We start from the raw sequence: 21,193 nt of genomic DNA, 5'->3' as shown, positions 1-21,193 counted from the left end.
CATTTACCAGGGAGCTGCTATGGCCTGGCGATTCGCAACCGAGGCTCATCGACAATGGTAACATTTCCTTGTATTCTTGTTCAACTGATGGGAGCTTTGTATTTTTACTGTGATAAACATTCAATGCTATTTTAATTTTGCCCCAATAATATCTGTAATATCTTATTATGATGTACTATAACAAAAAGTAATTTTGCTGTGCTAAAAGTAACAACTATGTTGGGACAAAGATGCATCATGTAGCTCTGCATTATATTATGCTATTTGATTTCTAGGGACATTTTTATTTTTACCCATTTACAATATTAGCATTTAGTTTGATGATCTTTAATTGTAGTTAGCTAACGGCTATGCTATTATTAATTATAAGGGTGATTGTGAATCGGGTCGGGATTGGTTTTCGGATCTAGTTTTTGTGTACCATATAAAGTTTTTTGTGGAATTTCGGGTCACCGTGTACCATATAAGGTTTTTTGTGGATTTTTGGGTCACCGTGTACCATATAAAGTTTCGTTACTCTTTAGATTGTCGCCGCATTTATCAGAAACCCTAGAGTTCGTTTGAGAAAACTTTGGTAAATCAGAGGGATTAGTGTTTTCATCAAATCCTAGAGTTAGGCTTAGAGGGAGGATTTCTAAGTAGATCGAGTAAAGCGAAGAAGCTGCAATCGGGTGAGCCTTTATCTAAACCCTAGAATCAAGTTTAGGGGAAAGTTCTCTAAGTAGATCGGGCTAGATTAAGTAAAGCGAAGAAGCTGCATTTGGATCAGCTTCTATCGGAGCCCTAGAATCGAGTTTAGGGGAGCGTTTTCTAAGCAGATCGGGCAAGCTCAAGAGCTTTCATTCGGTGAGTTTTAGCAAATCATCAAAAAGGCTAATTCACAAAGCAATTTTTTTCCCTGTAAGATCAACCAACATAGCTTATCAGTTTTATGTCTTATTTGGTAATTCGTTAATTGTTTTATGTGATTTCCGTTACCGTTGATTGATTCCATTGCATTCCGGTAGTGTATTTATGTTAAATAGCAATTGGTTCATGTATGCCTCTATATCCTTTTCACTTTTAGTAATTGTATAATTGTATATGTTAGTGGTAATCAGCATTGGTTTCTGAAGGTTGATAAATGAAGTTGTGTATCATTTGAATGAAAACATGATGAAGAATGTAGTCATTTAGTAGTTCTGCTGCGAATGAGGATTGAATTGAGCACTTTTATATGATCTCTTATTGTATGAAGTGTGTTTAGCTAACAATTTTATAAACTAAACAACGGGTTCTGGCTTTTATATGCTCTTATGTTTTGTGCTGTTCATGGTGAGTGATATGTTTTGATTCATTGTATCAAGAATCAAGATACTACCTGGACTTTTAGTTCGTGTTTACATAATACTACCTGTTTTTAAGGGCATGTGCATCTAATTAGTATTAATTCTAGCGATGCGTGTAAGAAAAAAATGGTGCTTAATGGATCTTTCTGTATGCGCAGGTTATATTCAACCTTTGGCATCATAAATCTTTTTGCAAGGCGTCAAGATGGAACTAAGTGCAGTAAAGGGCTCTTGGGAACGATACCTGGATAGCAAACATCCGTTACTTGGTCACCAAGACAGGTTCTCTGCACTGCCTGAAACCATCCTTACCCATCTCATGTCTTTCCTTCCACCACCGGATAAATACCAGCTTAAATTTTTATCAAGAACATGGCGCCGAGTAAGTACTCAAGACCAAAAAAACCTCTGGCTGACCGGGATCACGTTAAACGAGCTGGAATTCCCAAAGATTTTGAATGATGACTTTCACTCGGTTGAGACTCTTTCTCTAAAAGAATGCCCAGGGATGACGAACCTGAGGTTTGATAGTTTCAAGCTGAGTGTTGTTTATTTGAGCCACTGTGGTAACTTGAAGAGCGTGCAACTCAACATGCCAAATCTTAGCAGTTTATATTTCTACGCGCCGCGTAACACACCATGCAAAATCGAGTTTATTAATTGCAAAAAGTTAATCCTTTTGCATTTAGACGGGTAGTTTTTGAAATCATCATCACCTTTGCATTGGTGTACACTGTCTACGCAACCGCATGTGACCCGAAGAAGGGGTCATTGGGCACAATTGCCCCAATTGCAATCGGGTTCGTTGTCGGTGCCAATATCTTGGCTGCAGGCCCATTCTCGGGTGGGTCAATGAACCCAGCTCGATCGTTCGGACCTGCTGTTGCTGCATTTAACTTCTCCGGACACTGGATCTACTGGGTCGGACCTCTCATCGGCGGTGGCTTAGCTGGACTTATTTACCCAAATGTGTTCATTTCCAATGAGCATATTCCCCTCACCAATGACTACTAGATTTCCAAATGCTTTTGTTCTTGTGTTGAGTGGTAAAATAAAAAGAAATGCAATTTATTTGTTTTTCTTTGTTTATTTTAATTTAGTGAGAAATTCATCCAAATTTGTAATCTATCCTTAATGGGCATTGTAAAAATAAAAAGAAATGTAATTTTCTTTGTTTATTAAATTTTTTTGTTTTATTTCCTTAATGGGCCATGTGCAAGTATTTGTTTGGTTAAATGAGGTGGAAGAAACTAGAAAGTGGGCCCACGATATGGTGTACTTTGCTCTGGCATGTTTCGGCCTTTTCGATTGGGTTCAAAGAAAACGGAATATAGTGAGTGGACGGGCCTATCCGGGTCTATCATTGCATGTGATATTGTGATTATTGGCCCTTCTTTTTTATTTTTTATTTTAGTTCTGTTCTGATTGGTAATCATTAGCTTGTAAAAGAATATCTGAAGCATCATTCACTATCCTTTAAACATGTTTAGTCCTAGATGTTTTCTCATTATTAACCTATTTATTTAAAACGGGTCGGTGGTATTTGAGGTGTGACATTGAAGCAAATTTTAGCAAGGCTACATCGTCGACTTTCGAATAGGAAAGTACTCTGTTTTGGATCCATTTAAGTTACAAGAGCTCAAGTTTCGAACTCTATTTCAAATTCTCAAGTTTAGCTCGTGAATAATTTTCCGAGCTTGAATTTCGCTTGAGGCGCAACTCACTTATTATTTATTAATTAATTTATTGTTTCTATAAGAATATAGTTTCTGTATTTAAGTTAATATGTACTATTTAGTTGTTTCTAACATGCTGTTGATGCTATGTATAATATATTAAAATTAATTATGATTATATAAATATATCTTGAACATATTAAATAAAAATATATAAATAATAGGCTTGTTTGGGCTTGTGTGTTGCTTGAGCTCGATAAGTAATGATCGGGCTCGTTTATTAAATAAACTTATTTTAGACTGTAATTCAGACGAAACAAACTTACTTTTTAGAGTCGAGTCTACTGAGGTAAAGTGTCAATTCAAAATTTATGTTTAGCTTGTTGTCCATAACTTCATCCTTAAACAAATTGTAAACCAACAAAAAAGATTATGCAATCATGAGGTGGCAAAAAGACGATTAGAGGTGCACATTTGGTTGTAGCCAAGCTAAAAAAGGCCAATCATAGACTTGTTAACAAGGCCAATCACTACCACATGTATGTATATGAAACTTCAGTCTAAATAATAACTAGCTACCTGTTATTAGTTAAATTATTTTTTTTTGTATGTTGTTGTTGAGCTATCCTTTACAACATTTGTTAAACGAACTTTCAAATTTGTAGCTTTTTCTTATTAGAAAACACCTTTCCAATTAAACTTACAAAATTCATAAATAACTACATGTAAAAGCCGGTTGAAAGGCCAATCCAGCCCTTTCCCAAAATGAAAGATTGGGCTAGTGTGACCAATATTAATACTTTGATAGGACCTGCTTAACGGGGACTAGGCCTCGGGATTGGAGAACCCGTATAAGACTGGTTGTTGTGGAGTATAACAAACCAAAAATTAAATAAAAGGAAGAAGTAAGGAAATGGAAGAAGGAAAATTTCATCCCACATTGGTGAAGGAAAGGAAAGGAGAGGCTTCCACCTTAGTATAAATAGGAGTGTAAGTATCTTGTCTCACATCGTTAGATTATAAAACTAGTGAGTTCTTTATAAGAAATGAAAATTCTATGTTAATGTTCTTATAAGACATATCACGCCCAGTGGTCCAAGCGGATTCGCACCTGAACGCGCACGGGCACGGGCGAAGTGTGACGGGTGCACTTTGCACGCTCGCATCGCTGCGAGCTGCATTAAGGGCCGACTTAGTATTTTTGTTGGGAATTAAGAAAAAAAAATAATTATAATAAAAATAAAAAAAATCCTTCCATTGCGATACGCGACGGGTTTGGACTGCCCATCGCGTACCGCGACGTGGAGGTTACGCAGTGAACACTGTCGAACCCTCGTCTAAGGCCTAGGAGCGTGACCCAACAGTTGGTATCGTAGTTGTAAAGGAATCAGAGTTGCATTTATTTTGCGGAAGATTTGTAAACTTTAAGGATCAAAAATGTAATATTCATATATTCAAAAGACGGGATGATAACACCCGCTTAAGTTACAAAATATTTATGTGTTTAATATTTACAAACCACCATGTTTATATATTAAGTCACAAAAGAAATCTGAGCCATCAGATATATCAATAGCACTTCGACATTCCAAGTGCTAATCATGTTCACCTGCAAAATGTAATAAAATACGTCAGCAACGAATGCTGGTGAACACGCTGACGAAAAAATAACTCTTTAACTTTATTACCCCTCGAGACTACGCCTGTCTCGGCCCAACGTGGCTTAGGAATAACAAAGTCAAATAACACATTATAAACTAGAGCCTCTACACTAGGTCACATCACAAACACCGCAGCGTTTGACTTCTTTTAAGTACCCGCAAATATACACAATAGTCGTACTCCCTGCAGGAGAGCGTCCTACGACCAAGGGTGGTGCGATCATGCCTATACATCGCATAGTACCACCAATGTAAGGATCTAGACATATGTATACCACAGCCTGAGGGCTAGGTTTATACCCATAGTTATAACGGTTTTAGGAACACATAGTCCCTTGTAAATAATTTCATATAACACGTTTGACTCATTTTAAAACAATTTTAAAAGTTTGGGGGCGTATTCACCTTGTCTCTTTAGGATCGGCTTCACTCACCGTCCAAGGGTCTTTCCCTTTTCTTTATCTCGAACCTATAGTTACGAGTATAAATATTTGTTAGTCGGATACACGATCCGGCTTAAGACCTTTAGTCTTATATCTCAATCCTCGATTGAACCTCTAGTTCAATTCTTATTTACTTGAAAACCTCTTGTTTAAAAGTAAATTTATAAACCTTTAGTTTATATTCGAAACCCGACGTTTCTTCTTCTCCAAGAAACGTATTCTTTTTCTTTTATTATTCACGAATACTCATTATTCAATAAATAATAAATTCATAACAAAGAATATATACATATATATATATTTACACACATATATATGTTACCACTATATTCATCAATCAAATTTTCATTCATTTCTTTGTTATGTTTTCTTTTCTTTTCTTTTATCGAGGTATCGAGTATAACCTCTACTTAAAGCCTAAGCCTTGAATATAATATTAAATTATATTGAATTCGATATTACGCCTAACCTTAGTGGCGTACCGAAATTCCTAGGGACTTGAGCAGCACTCCGACGCCGCTTTACTTTGCTCGACACGCTAATCGAGGAACGCCAAACCTTCAACACTTGAGGGTACGATTCTCGAGATTCCTCGCCATTATAGCAACACCTTCTTGACGAATGAGGGTGGAGGGTGGCACGAACTTCGAGGAAACGATGGTACACAAACGAGGGCTCGGGACACGTTTATCGAGGTAGATCGTTAATACGAACTTGGGATTCTAGTGAGATGTTTTAGAGAGAGAAGGAACTGAGTTGTGGGATGCCAAGAGTGAGATCCCGACCTTGCTATTTATAGGTAAAATATGGTGTCCCATCGCGTACCGTGCCCAGACCTTGGGCAAGCCCGTCGCGTACCGCGACGTAGCTTGTCTGAGTCACCCAGTAGGTCTGCCACGTGGCAGCCACCGCTCCACGTGGCGACACTGTTGCCACGTGGTGACACGTGGCAGCAGACAGTGCCACCGTGTGCCACGTGGCACACGTGTCACATTGTGTCAGAAGCCCCATCGCGTTCCGCGATGGGTCTCTTAGATGATCCATCGCGTACCGCGATGGGTTGAAAAATCAGAATTTTCATAATTAACCCTTAACTTTGGAATTTGGCAATTTTAGTCCATAGACTTTGGAAAGTTGATACTTTTGAACTCAAAATTTTCACGGTGTTATCTTGCTCATCCCTAGTGACGGGACATTCAGAATTCGCTCAAATCTCTTTTCTCTTTGAATACACACGTATATAAGTATAAGATAACGGTATAATACCCGAGTATCGTAACGATATCCGATTGAAATAGATATACACGAATCCGAAGCTCTGCCTGTTAAGGTATGACATTGTGCCATCGTGTAAAGTTTCTACTCTCGTGATTATCGTTATGATTATTGGTTTTATACTAATCTAGAGATACTACATTGTGTTTATCCTAGGTGCTTAACACCAGGAGGTGTTCTTTAATATATAAACTTACAAGGTGAGACATTCGAGTTTTTGTATCACTCACATTTGCGTGAGACAACTATTTTTCCGACATTGTCATGATGATTTCAAAACCTATAAAACTCATGACAATGGTCTAAATGTTTTATTAAATATATTTTTAAAAGTATTTTAAATACATTACAGTGATTAAGTCTCTGTAGACTTACGGGATGGTTATTACTGGTATTGTGGGGTTTTGTATACAATGTTTGCCTACTGGGCTATTACACGTTACTTATTGGACAAGTGTTAGCCAATAAGTAATATGACCATAGTCATAGATACGGTCGAGTGACAAGTACCTTTCAGTAATTTGTAAGCAGGCAGATGTAAAAACATCTTAATGCTGTAACTGTAAAAATGTGTCATTTACAAATGAATGTACTCACCAGTATTTCTTGCTGATCAAATATTTTAAACATGTTTCAGGTGACTTGTTAGAGACAAAGGAATGATGCCTGCGGGCTTCCAGCTTAAATAAGTGGCTTGTCACCAGAATAAAGAAACGTGTTTTGTAAATTAGGGTTTAACCCTATAAAACTTATGTTTGTATAAAAAGGGATTAAATTCCCGGTTTATCATAATAATAATCATGGTGTTTTTATAACTCTGATCATTTTTCCTAACTATAGTTCTAATGAAATTTTCCGCTGCAAAATAATTTAATAAATACCGATACCACCAATCAATGTTCACGGCTTCCCTCCCGGGGTATAGGGGTCGGGGGCTGTGACATGGAGAGACTTTAAAGATTAAGTTAAAGTGTCACGTCACGTTAAAACCCCACATCTTTAATACCGTGTTGTGATTTAAAGCTCTTTAAAGTCCAACTCCTTTAGCATTTGGGCCCAATCATGTGGTTGAAGCTTCTCTTTGCCGTCGGATAATGTTTTGAAGCCCCTCAACTCCACCTTGTTGATGCATAAATGTCAGTAGTTCATATGTCTAATGTCTGTAATCGAGTCTGTAATATTGTTTATGTATTTGTTTGTATACAGCGAAGTTGTTGACAAGTTCGCTTAGGCGAACTTGTTAACCAAGCTAAGTTGTTGACAAGTTCGCCTAGGCGAACTTGTTGAACAAGCGAAGTTATGGACAACTTCGCCCGAGGCGAAGTTGTCGTGTATTTATATAGGCTACGGGTTTCTGTTTAGTTGTTGGTTTTTAGAGTTTGAGTTACGTGTAATTCAGTGAGTCGAGTGACGTGAGGTCGAGAGTCTGTAAGTATCACGGTTTGAGTTATTAATATAACGTGAGTTTTGTTCGTATCGTGTTCGTGTGTTCGTGTGATTGTATTCTACGTCCGTAACGATCTACACAGGGATTCCGCACCTGTGTATATCGGGATATCTCGTGTGATCCGTCCGGGGAACCTACAATTGGTATCAGAGCTTTTGCTCGATTGTGTGGTTCGGGATATTCATGCGGGTGTAGAATTCGTCCCATTTCGGGTATTCACGGGACGAGTTTTTGGTGTTTTTGCTCATTCTAGCCTCCTACCAGTGTGTTCAAGCCTTTAAACCGTCAAAAACGTCGTTAAATTCCGATTTTCAGATCTGCAGAAAGTTTAAGTTCGTCAGGCGAAGTTGCTGTTCATCAGGCGAAGTTGCCGTCAGGATACGTAGGGTTTCAGCGAAGATATAAGGAGAAGCGAAGTTATTTACAACTTCGCCTACCTCCTCAACTTCGCCTAACTCAGCGAAGTTCTCATCAACTTCGCCTAGCTCAGCGAAGTTCTCATCAACTTCGCCTACTTTCTAAGTTCGCTTACCCTAAACGAAGTTATTCTCAACTTCGCCTAGTCACGCGAATTTAAGAAGAATCCAGCGAAGTTATTACTTAAGCGAAGTTATCCTTAACTTCGCCTACAGTACTGTTCAGAGAAAATTTCTTAACTTCGCCTTTTCAGAATTTTTCGGGTTTCTTAGTCTTCAAGAAGGATGTCGTCGATCAACATTTCGGAGCTTGTAAAGATGGAAGTTGAAGCGGTGTCAGCTACAAAGGCCCCAAGGTTGCTGAAAGTTTAAGTTTAAATTCCGATTTTCAGATCTGCAGAAAGTTTAAGTTCGTCAGGCGAAGTTGCTGTTCATCAGGCGAAGTTGCCGTCAGGATACGTAGGGTTTCAGCGAAGATATAAGGAGAAGCGAAGTTATTTACAACTTCGCCTACCTCCTCAACTTCGCCTAACTCAGCGAAGTTCTCATCAACTTCGCCTAGCTCAGCGAAGTTCTCATCAACTTCGCCTACTTTCTAAGTTCGCTTACCCTAAACGAAGTTATTCTCAACTTCGCCTAGTCACGCGAATTTAAGAAGAATCCAGCGAAGTTATTACTTAAGCGAAGTTATCCTTAACTTCGCCTACAGTACTGTTCAGAGAAAATTTCTTAACTTCGCCTTTTCAGAATTTTTCGGGTTTCTTAGTCTTCAAGAAGGATGTCGTCGATCAACATTTCGGAGCTTGTAAAGATGGAAGTTGAAGCGGTGTCAGCTACAAAGGCCCCAAGGTTGCTGAAGGGAACCGATTTTGTCGCGTGGAAGGATCGGTTCATACAATACGTTAAGTACCAGGATGCGAAAATGTGGGTATGCATCCAAGATGGATATATTCCACCAATCATGGAGTATGAGGGTCGAGACCAAATCAAGAAATACAGTAAAATGGAAGAGGAGGAGAAAAAGATGTATGAAGCCGAGAGCAAGGCTCATGCTGCAATCACAATGGCTCTTCCACAGGAGATCCTCCATACGTTCAGAAAGTATACATCAGCTAGAGAGCTTTGGGAAGCTCTTGAGAGCAGATTTGAAGGAAATGTAGGTATTCGGGCTTCAAAGATAAAGTTGCTCAAAACTCAATTTTCAGTCTTTAAGTACTTAAAGAACGAATCTCTGGATGACATTATCACTCGATATTATCTTCTAATGACTGAATTAAGTAACTACTCCATTTCATACCGAGAAGAAGAGATTGTGGAAAAACTTCTCGATGCTCTCCCACCAAAATGGGAGATGTATACTGTACTGATGAGGGAAGACAAGGACTTCCCTACTTATGATCTTGAAACCACTGTCAACAAGCTCAGAACTTTTGAGCTTAATATGGTAAGAAAAGAAACATCTATGGATCAGGTTCAAGATCCAGGCATGTACGGTGCTAAAGTAAACTCCAATACAAGTTCAAAGACTGATTCTGCCGCCTACTACTCGAAAGGTGAGTCGGGTGCCAATTCTTCACAGGAGGGGCATGTGTCAGTAAACTCAAATGGGGATGTTTGCTTTGTTGCGGGTGGATCAAGTGGTACTCAACAGACAGCAAGCAAGAGTAGTGGATCTTCAAGTTCCTCAAGCAATAATTACTCTAAGATGCCAATGAGCGTCAAATCTGCTGAAGAGCAGTTTGGCCTCTATGCTTCGTTTATTGCTTCATATGAAAACTATATTCAAGGAAAGGTTGTTGATCCAGCGATGCTGGATGAAGACTATGACCAGATCGATGCTGATGATCTGGAGGAAATGGATTTACAATGGCAGATGGCCATGATAGTGAGGAGAGTGAAGAAGTTTATGAGAAAGACGGGGAGAAAGTTTGTTGGTGGCAGGCCAGGGTTCGACAAGTCTAAGGTGAGGTGCTATGACTGTCAACAAAACGGGCACTTTGCCAAAGAATGCAGAAACGAGCGAGTTGAACGTGGTCAGGGCCGGTCTGCACAGCACACTGGGAGTAGTAAAGAAGTCAATGCCATGCTGTCCAGAGAAGCAGGTGAATACAACTGGAACCTGCATTCGAACGAAACTAATGAGCAGGCAAATATGGCTAAAGTTGAGAATGAAGAACGTGAGAAGATTACCGGAGAAGAGAAAGCTACTGGTAAGGAAAAAGCTTTCATGACAGACAACAAGGATCAACTCTCCGAGGTAAGTTCTAAATCTATTTGTACTAAATGTGAGAATTTGTCTGAGCAACTTGCTACCATAACTGATCAGTATGTTCGTTTAGATGCTGAATTTAAAACTCTTAAAGAAGATCATCACTTTATGAAAGCAAGAGAAAACAGTTATAAAGTTAAAATAAAAGCGTGTGAAAAAGATGTTAAAAGCTTAAAAACAAAACTTGCTGAAAAAATTGAAGTAATTGATCTAAGTTATGAGGTTTTAGAAGAAAAGACTAAACTGATTGCTGAACGAGAAAAGCAGATTGCTGACCACCAGGTGAAAGTGGTGGAACTGAACCGAAAACTTGAATAGTTCAGAAATTCCTCAGCTATTCTTGATCACCTTGTTAGTGATCAAGGTACCTCTACAAAGAGAGGAGGAATTGGTTATCACGAGGTTCCACCACCTTATAACCATAATTACACTTTTAACCCTAGTGTTCAGAAATCTGTTGATTTTGAAGTTCCTCAGACAGTTCCAATCAAGGTTACGAGTAAAGAACCAAGTGTTAGTAGTGGCGAAACGAGTTCGCCTGTTTCAAGTGTGAAAATTTCTGTTACGAGTCCAGTCTCATCGGATTCAGATAAGTTTTCCGAATCGGGTAAGATAAAAGAGAAGGTAGTGTTACCCACTGGTGGAGAAAAGGATAAAACTTATAAAAGAGTACTCCACTCAACCCGTACGTCCCACCTTATGTGAGACGAACGGCCGGTAACACAGCCTCAACATCCAAAACAACCTTTGAAAAGAAAATGGAGTATAGGTGTTGTTTTAGGTGTAATAAGTCAGAACATCTTGTTGCAGATTGCCCTCTGACGCCGAAATTCAGAGGTGTGAGGCCTATTAAAACTGAGCATAAGCCTAACGGTAATTTTAATTCTGCTAAAAATGAAAACCCTTCAAGATTCCGAAATGTAACTAATTCAGGTTTTCACAGAAATAAACCTCAGTTTAACAATGCTAATAACCAAACCGCTAGATATAATACTTTCAATACGCATAGGTTTGGAAGGCCTCACACTCAATTTCCAAGGAGATTTCCTAATAGGACTGACAGGAATTATCCAAATGCTAACTTTGGAAAGCAGAAGTACGGGATGTATAGATCCAAGACCAATTGGTCTTGGGTCCCTAGATTCTAATCCTTTGCTTTATTGTGCAGGAACAGTTGAACAGGGCTGCCCACAGTCTTTGGATTGTAGATAGCGGCTGTTCCCGGCACATGACGGGTAACAAATACTTGTTGCACGACTTAAAACCTGTTCAAGGAGCGAGAGTTAGTTTTGCGGGTGAAAGTGGAGGAAGAATTACTGGAAGAGGAACGGTGTCCAATGGGAAAATGACTCTTGAGAATGTGAACTTTGTAGAAGAGTTGAAGCACAATCTGCTGAGTGTGTCGCAGATTTGTGATAAGGAGTACACTGTTCATTTCACGAAGAATGAGGCGATCGTGTTGAAGCCTGGTTTTCAGATACCAGACGAGTGGATAGTGATGAAAGCTCCACGTGATACAAATACTTATGTGATGGATATGAGGTCTACTGAAATGGCCACGGGAGAATCATGTTTAATGACGAAAGCAAGCGAATCAGAATCCGAACTGTGGCACAGGAGGATGGGGCACATTCATCTTCGGAAGATGAACCACATTGTCAGGAATGGACTTGTGATGGGCGTTCCCTTGAAAAGTTTTAACTTTGAAGACAAATGTATAACATGCAAGAAGGGAAAGCAACACAAGAAATCCCATCTCACCAAGAAGGTCAACTCTATTGCCAGTACTCTAGAACTGCTTCACATGGATCTCTTCGGTCCCGTGAATGTAAAAAGTCTAGGAGGTACTTCTTACTGCTTGGTGATCACTGATGACTACTCGCGATATTCGTGGGTATATTTTCTGAAATCGAAAGATGAGACGGCTCAAATGGTGAAGAATTTGATTACCAAAGTTGAGAACGTCATGAGTAAAACAGTTAAGTTCATCAGAAGTGACAATGGGACGGAGTTTAAGAATTTTGAGATGGAGATCTTCTGTCTTCAGAAAGGAATTGAACACCAATACATCGCTCCGTATACTCCGCAACAGAATGGAGTGGCTGAAAGGAAGAACCGAACTTTAATTGAAGGAGCCAGAACTATGCTGGCAGATTCGAAGCTTCCTGTGATGTTCTGGGCTGAAGCAGTTGCTATGTTCTGAATAGAGTGTTAACCGTTAAGAGACTTGGTAAAACATGTTACGAGCTTATGCATGGAAGGAAACCCAACTTGAGTGGTCTTGAACCATTCGGGTCCCCTTGTTCGATCTTGAAGACAAATTCTAAATTTGGCGAAGTAGCCGATGAAGGAATCTTAGTCGGTTATGTTGTTGGTACTCCCAACAGACGTGTCTTCAATACTTCGACCTGCAAGGTGGAGGTGGTGTGTAACACCGACATCACAAGTTACCAACCGCCAAAACCTAGCAATGGACCTGCTGTGCTTTTCGACTATGTTAAGCTTTTTAAGTCATTTAACGTACCGAATTTGGAAATTTCTGAAGAAGAAGAAAGAGCTGCGACGAAGATGATACTTGATGAGGAAGAAAATCTATTGCAAAGACAGATGATTGATAAATGTCAACCTTCCTCATCAAACACTATCGGTACCCCTGCTGCCTCTGCTGAAGAAGAATTTATCAATCCTTTTCACTCTCAGCATGAAACTACCATTGATGAGATCTCTTCTAATTTGGAAGATAATTTGCATGTCGGTTCTGTTCCGACCACGAGAATCCATAAAGATCATCCTTTGGATAATGTGATTGGTGATGTTTCCTCAGGTGTACAAACGAGAAGTAACTTGAATGAACACACCTGTGTTTATACAAGCATTAAGGAGACAGGAATAATCAATGAATGCCTGTATACCTGCTTTATAAGCCAGATTGAACCGAAGAACTATCAAATGGCTTTAAAAGACAGCTCGTGGGTCGAGGCCATGCAAGAAGAGTTGGCTCAATTCGAGAAGATGGAAGTTTGGACTTTGGTTGAAAAACCAAAGAATGTGCATGCGATAGGCACAAAATGGGTGTTCAAGTGCAAGAGAGATGATAAGGGGATCATTATAAGAAACAAGGCGAGGCTAGTCGTTAAAGGTTTTAATCAACAAGAGGGATTGATTATAACGAAGTGTTCGCTCCTGTCGCCAGGTTGGAAACCATAAGATTGTTTTTAGCGTTTGCTGCTTATGAAAAGATGAAGGTGTTTCAGCTAGATGTGAAGAGTGCGTTTTTGAATGGGAAAGTTGATGAGGTTGTGTATGTTGAGCAACCTCCGGGTTTTCCTGACCCAGACTTTCCAGATCACGTGTACAGGTTGAGCAAGGCGTTGTATGGATTATATCAGGCACCTCGTGCCTGGTATGCAACTTTATCGGATTACTTGCTCGAGAATGGTTTTGAAAGAGGGAAAATTGATAGCACGTTGTTCTTCAAAAGAGATGGAAGCGACTTCCTGCTGGTACAAGTCTACGTGGATGACATTATATTTGCTGCATCAAAAGTCTCCATGTGTCAGGAGTTTGAAGCCGTCATGAAGAAAAGGTTTGAAATGAGTGCTATGGGTGAACTAACTTTCTTTCTAGGACTGCAGGTTGATCAGAAGAAGGACGGGATGTTCATTCATCAGACGAAGTATGTTCATGATGTGCTCAAGCTCTTCAAGATGGAGGACAGTTCTCCATATGATACTCCAATCTGCGTCAATCACAAATTGGGTGCTGAAGTAGACGGTGATGCAGATGTGGACCCAACTCAATATCGGGCAATAATAGGTTCTTTAATGTACTTAACTGCATCTAGGCCTGATATAATGTTTGCTGTTTGTCTTTGTGCACGTTTTCAGGCAAATCCAAAAGAATCTCATTTGAAAGGTGCAAAGAGGATACTGCGGTATCTCAAGGGCAAGCCGAAGCTGGGGTTGTGGTACCCAAGAGGAGGAGACTTGGAGCTGGTCGCTTACACAGATTCTGATTATGGAGGGTGCAATCAGAGTCGGAAGTCAACAACTGGAGGATGTCAGTTTCTTGGTGGCAGATTGGTGTCGTGGCAATGCAAGAAGCAGACTTCAGTCGCAATTTCAACATGTGAGGCAGAATACATGGCAGCATCCAACTGCTGCTCCCAGGTTCTTTGGATACAACAGCAATTGCACGATTATGGTCTGAATTTCACTCATACTCCTATTTTCATAGATAACACTGCTGCTATCTCAGTAACTAACAATCCCGTAAAGCATAGCAAAACTAAACACATTGACATACGTCATCATTTCATACGGGATTGTGCTGAGAAGAAATTGATTGTACTTGAAAAGGTGGATACGCTTGATAATTTCGCTGATTTATATACTAAAGCGTTTGACAAATCCAGATTTCAAAACCTTATTGAACTGAATGGGATGATCAATCCCGAGTAACCATGCTTTCCTTGTTATTAAAAAAAAAAAAAAAAAAAAAAAAAACGTCACTAATCGCTTAAAAATATGTCGGTTACATCAGTTTGAAGGACACGTCTTCGGATATGTTTTGGTCCTCATTTTCTACTTGTAGATTTTGAGGATAGCCATTAACCAGATTACTGATAGTGACCGGGGCGGTTTATGATAAGTTTTTCATTCTTTCGCTTAAAATTAGTCGATCATACTTAGTTAGAAGGACACATACTAGTATGTGGTCAGTCCAGCTGATCCATTGGATCTTCGGGATAGCCGTTTACCTGAAGACCTTGTTTTGGTCGGGGCGATTTATGTTAAAATTTTTTTTTAAAAAAAAAAAGGGAAATGAAATTATTTTTCAAGTCTGTTACTTCGTAAGAAGTTCGTTAGCTATGTTAAACGGAAAATTGATCCAACCTTGGAAAATGATAGATATACTAACTTTGTGTGCTTAACTAGTGAAGTTATTAGGCTTAAAAGGTTTTACGACAGTCATTGTATGTCATGGTAACTTTTTATGGTGCGTAAAAGTAGATGTGATACAAACTAAATTTACTTGATTTTACGTGGAAACTCCTTAAGAGTTTTGCATGTCTTCATATATATCTTTCCGAATGATAGGCAGAAAAGCGATTACCCAGTCATACACGAGCCCATGTGTGTTCTGATTCCCGTGAAGATAGCGTCTCAAGATACTGCAGTGATCCAGATTCGGGACTTGCAGTTAATTTCTATGTTTATCAAATATATATATATATATATATATATATATATATATATATATATATTTGGAGTTATTGAAACATATTAGAGATAACAAAATCAAGACTTCACAATCATTGAGTAAGAGAGAAGAACGGGAACCAGATCAAGAATACTTACAACTTAATCAGACACTATGGGTCGAAGTAAATTCGGGGTGACTTGGGGAAAGCCAAATACGCTTTGAGGATAGATAGGAGGCATCAAAATCTCTGAGTTGTTGCCCACTTAAATTTTAAGGCTTAATCGAACCTAACTCGTATCACAGACACGATGAAAACCACTTTAAGTTATACCTACGTACAACCTGTCTCTATATGTCATAATACAGCTAAACACGGATCTATGTGACAGTCACGTAATTAGTATGATTCCTGTTCGGATCTTTTCTAACACGTAGCAGTCCCTATCGAGACTGAAATTTAATCCCTTATACTTTAAATTTTTTAAGTTTTTGTACTTAGATAGTTTTATGATTTTTTAATTGGTTACTTAGACTTGATCGTGTCGTTTAGTTCTTCAAGGAAAGTTTTATAACTTAATTGAAAAATGTTCAAATTATAAGGTTAAATTTTGTAAATATATAGGCGATGTTGTTGAACAGGCGAAGTTGTGAATAACTTCGCCTAGGCGAAGTTATCCGTAACTTCGCCTGTATAACAGATCCCCTATATAAAGAATTCTTAGAGTCAAACTGTTCATTATATCAGCGAACTTATATCCACAGCGAACTTACTTTTCCGGCGAACTTGTTCTTTCAACCGATTACGTGTTATTTATTCTCGATTTTCACACCGATTCAAGGTTCGAAATGCCATTATATCACATAGTAATGTTCATTCAAGCGTCTAAATGTTTGTTTCGACTGTTTTCGAACCCTCGGACCATCGGTTTTGAAACCGATTTTCATAACTTGTGTTTTTACGTGTTTAACACTATTCTGATCGTCTATATAACCTTAAACCATGTTATTCGGAGTCCTTAATCTTCAAACTTATCATCAAATCTCGGATTTTGAATTTTGAATTATCCTAACTGTCGCCGATTCAGATTCAGGCGAAGTTAGGGTTTAGGCGAAGTTATCCGTAACTTCGCCTGAAGCTTAAGTTCGCCTGAGGCGAAGTTATTCGTAACTTCGCCTGAAGCTTAAGTTCGCCTGAGGCGAAGTTATCCGTAACTTCGCCTGAAATTTAAATTCGCCTGAGGCGATGTTGTGATGAGGCGAAGTTAACATTAACTTCGCCTATATCATTTTAACTTAATATTAATTAGACGAACTTAAAGCTGAAGCGAAGTTGTTCCCAACTTCGCCTCAACTTTAACTTCGCCTATACAGAGTTTATCACAACTTCGCTCATGGTAACCAGCGAACTTGTGTTATTCGTTAACGTTTATCTAACTTGGTTAGTTTGTTGCAGATATGGCTGCGGTAGCTGGTGCTGGAGGTGCAGGAGGAGACGATGGTGATAACAACGTCAATTTTTCCCGGGTCACAATATGTACATCACCCTTGACCCGGAGGCGAGCGGCGTGGACGATTACCGCGAGATCATAACTTTCCTCCTACGCTCGAGGATTTTTCATGCCATCACAAACACTCTGCCGATATCTCTACCAAATATTGAAGACTTCTGGCAGACGGTCGAATACGACTGTCGTGTTGAGCCCCCGGTCATGCGAGCGACTATGAACAATCAACAAGTTCAGTTCAATTCTGAACAGATACGGGTGGCATTACGGTTTGGAGAAGAGACGAGGGACGACCCAACTGAGTTCGTAGCTCCGTTTCGTGATGGAGCGTTTCTCCGAATGGGCTACTCTGGTCCATTAGGTGATACCCAAAGGAGGAAGGGTTTCATTCTAGATCAGTGGCGCTTCCTCATGCATGTTATGATAGTTTGCATGTCTGGGAGGAAGGCGGGCACTGACGGTATGGGTGCGACCATGCAGTCTGCAATGACTGCACTGACTTACAATAAACGCTTCAGTTTCAGTCAGATGGTCTTTTACGAGATTGACAGACAAAGGAGGGCGATGTCTCGGGAGCGGTTCATTATGTACCCACGTTTTATCCAGATGATATTGAACCATGTGGCTCCCAATCTACCTCAGAGACGCCCGATAAGATACGTGGAATCTGTGAGCAAACGTATCTTTGCTTAATGCCGCACTTCGAGTGCGAGGAGCAACCCTGAACGTCGTCCCAGGCATACTCCACTGTTCGGGTTTTTAATCAACCCAGAGTATGTTCCTGCTGGTGGGGACGAGTTCAGAGATCCTCAACCGCGACAGGCAAGAGCAACTCAAGCTCCACCTGCTGTGCCTGTTGTGTCGGCTGCAGAGGATATAGATCTTGACGCTGTTTTCGGAGGTCAAGGTTATTTTGATATGGATCAAGTTGAAGAGGTGCAGGTCTCGGCTGCACAGGGTTCGGGTGTGAGTGTTACTAGAGCAGCTACGTCGATAGCTGACTCATATTTGGATGAGATCATGGATGAGGGGAGACGGTTGATGGTGTCTCGAGAGAGAACTTTTGGGAAGAGAAAGAGAACGGAGGATGATGATGAGTCGGAAGAGGAAGAAGACATACATAAGCTGATAAGACGATCAAGAAGGGAAAGGACAGGTGTTGGTATGGGAGCTGGAGAGACTTCAAGGACTGTACGTTTTGCTCCGGCCGCACTGTCTGATATGTCTATTGTTCCTTCTTCTGTACAGGTTACAAGTACAAGCGATGCGGATGTTCCCGTGGTGGCTACATCATCTGCTGGCACTCCATCCATCACTACTATCCAGATGTCGACTCCGGAGATTGTGTCTCTACCACCTCCAACGCTTACTCAGTCGGTGGTAGCTGCACGATTTGTAGAGTCAACGGTCGTCACTGCTGCAGGGTTATCAGGTATGGTACCACCTGCGGTTACGCCTGCTTCTGATGTCTCGCCTTCGTCTATGTCAGACTCAGAGAGAATAGCTTCACTAGAGCGGATCGTGGCAGAGCAATCAAAGACTATTCAAAGCCTAGTGGAAGCAAATCAACTACAGTCATCCCTCCTGGTTGAGCATGGGAAAATCATAGATGCCTTGAATGAGTTCTTGGCATCTCAGGGGGAGATGAGCTGTAAAGGCGACAAGCTCAGAATGAAGAAGAGAAACGACAGAGACGATGATCCCAATGCATCGAAAGATGCAGGTGGTGAGCTGCCAAGAACTTCTCAAGCTCTTGGTACTTCCACAGCTGAGGGGGAGTCTACCGACGCGGCTGGTGGTGATGATGTGGTGTTAGTGGAGGATGATGTGATTGATGCGTTGAAGGAGCTTGACGATGATATGTTCAGCGATGATGTGTTGTTTGATGAAGATGTGCTGCCGAGTGATGTGATTGAGAAGATCGGTGAGCAGATTGAGATTGAGAGTGAGATTGAGGAAGGGGAGATAGTAGAAGAAGACGTTGAACACGAGATCCCTGATGTTGAGAAAGCCGACATGGGTACTGAGATGGATGAGACTGAGTGGGAGGAGCAGCCTAGGTGGAAGGAAGGCTGTGCTCATTGGTTTATTAAGACCAAGAAGCCTGCTGTTCCAGCCATGTTCAAGAAGAGTTATAACATCAAAGGCTATGCTGAGTCGAAGAAGGGAATTATCTGTTGGATATATGATGAACAGATAAAGTTGTTTGTGGTGAAGCGTTATGATGGTATTCAATACTTCAAAAGAATGTTGAGATCTCTCAATACGTTGCCGGAATGTGAGGTGAAGGATTTGGCCAGGTTGGGCTTGATAAATAGAAGTGACGACAACATGGCAAGAGTGATTGGGAAGATCGTGTGGAAAGAAAGCATAAAAGAAAAGAAGTTTGAATTATTAAAGCCACAGAAGGGAAAGCTCATGGAGGATACAGAAAGGGGAATGAGAGCAGATGGCAAGCCATGGATGGTGATGAAGTACAAACCGATCCGATGCATCAAGGAGGTTCCAATGAAGACTATGCCTCAAGATGTGTTGAAGAATCTAAAATGGTGGTACGTTGATTGCCAGACTGCTGAAGCCGTGATGGAAGACGAAGATGAACAAGAAGTGCTGAGGGTGTATAATCCGATGCATCTTGTTAACTTATCGAAAGCTGATCTGCAAGTGTTGAATGAAAAGAAGATATTCTATATTCCTGCTTGGAAGGATGAAGCAAGGAAATATCAGCGAGTAGTCACGGTGTGTGTTAGAGAAGGAGTGCACGCATGAAGATACAGGATTACGAGACAAGAGCTGAAAGATCAAGATATGAAGCTACTGCCAAGGGGGAGTCTGTTGATGCATAAATGTCAGTAGTTCATATGTCTAATGTCTGTAATCGAGTCTGTAATATTGTTTATGTATTTGTTTGTATACAGCGAAGTTGTTGACAAGTTCGCTTAGGCGAACTTGTTAACCAAGCGAAGTTGTTGACAAGTTCGCCTAGGCGAACTTGTTGAACAAGCGAAGTTATGGACAACTTCGCCTGAGGCGAAGTTATGGACAACTTCGCGTGACGTGTATTTATATAGGCTACGGGTTTCTGTTTAGTTGTTGGTTTTTAGAGTTTGAGTTACGTGTAATTCAGTGAGTCGAGTGACGTGAGGTCGAGAGTCTGTAAGTATCACGGTTTGAGTTATTAATATAACGTGAGTTTTGTTCGTATCGTGTTCGTGTGTTCGTGTGATTGTATTCTACGTCCGTAACGATCTACACAGGGATTCCGCACCTGTGTATATCGGGATATCTCGTGTGATCCGTCCGGGGAACCTACACACCTCCCCAATTTCATGCCCACAAGAAACAAGGGGTCGTCTAACTGTTCTAAACTTGTCATGCATTCATGAGTTTAACTGTGCCCATATTCTAGATTGATATTTTTACTCATCTGTTCAGAAAATAATCATTTTCTGTCTAAGTCAAAATATCATTAAATGATTGCTATTACGTTTATTATTAGGCTCTGTGTAGTGGATGACTACAAAATGGGAGGATTTTTGACACGTGTCCAAAAGAGGCGGTGTTGTAGCCCACATAAATAATATAATGTTATTACACACACAAGCAGGCGATATGTATTTGATCCCCCCTCCCCTCCCTTCAAAAAAATAAAAAAATAATAAAAAATTGCCCATTTGTAGCCCGGGGGCGGTATTGTATCCCCATATCACCTCAAACTCCACATTTATCGTCCCACTACACATATTGTTACTTTGTTAGAGGTCCCTACGTGTGTGGCTATAATGTTATCCCACTCCTGGTTATTTACCAAATCACCTGTTAAATATGTGCATATGAATTTAGATTCATTGAAGCTAACCAAGAGGAAAAATATAAAAATACATTAACGCTAGAAGGAGGGCTTGAACCTCCGACCTTGTGGTTAACAGCCAGACGCTCTAACCAACTGAGGCATTCCAGCTTTTGTT

At 40.2% G+C, this 21,193-nt stretch overlaps 1 long non-coding RNA gene across 1 annotated transcript; it reads left to right on the top strand.

Moving 5' to 3' along the window:
• Positions 1 to 357: 357 nt before the first annotated feature.
• LOC143546362 (uncharacterized) lies at positions 358 to 2,017 on the top strand. The gene is made up of 3 exons (XR_013137579.1): positions 358 to 429; positions 469 to 823; positions 1,487 to 2,017. It is a non-coding gene; the product is annotated as an uncharacterized LOC143546362 (long non-coding RNA).
• The last annotated feature ends 19,176 nt before the right edge of the window (positions 2,018 to 21,193 follow it).

This window comes from Bidens hawaiensis, unplaced genomic scaffold (genome assembly GCF_021521415.1).
Source record: "Bidens hawaiensis isolate Kalapana, Puna unplaced genomic scaffold, B.hawaiensis_p1.1 tig00014335_1, whole genome shotgun sequence".
Taxonomy (NCBI): Eukaryota; Viridiplantae; Streptophyta; class Magnoliopsida; order Asterales; family Asteraceae; genus Bidens; species Bidens hawaiensis.
The sequence above is the reverse complement of the archived record's forward strand: the minus strand, read 5'-3'. Positions and strand labels throughout refer to the sequence as shown.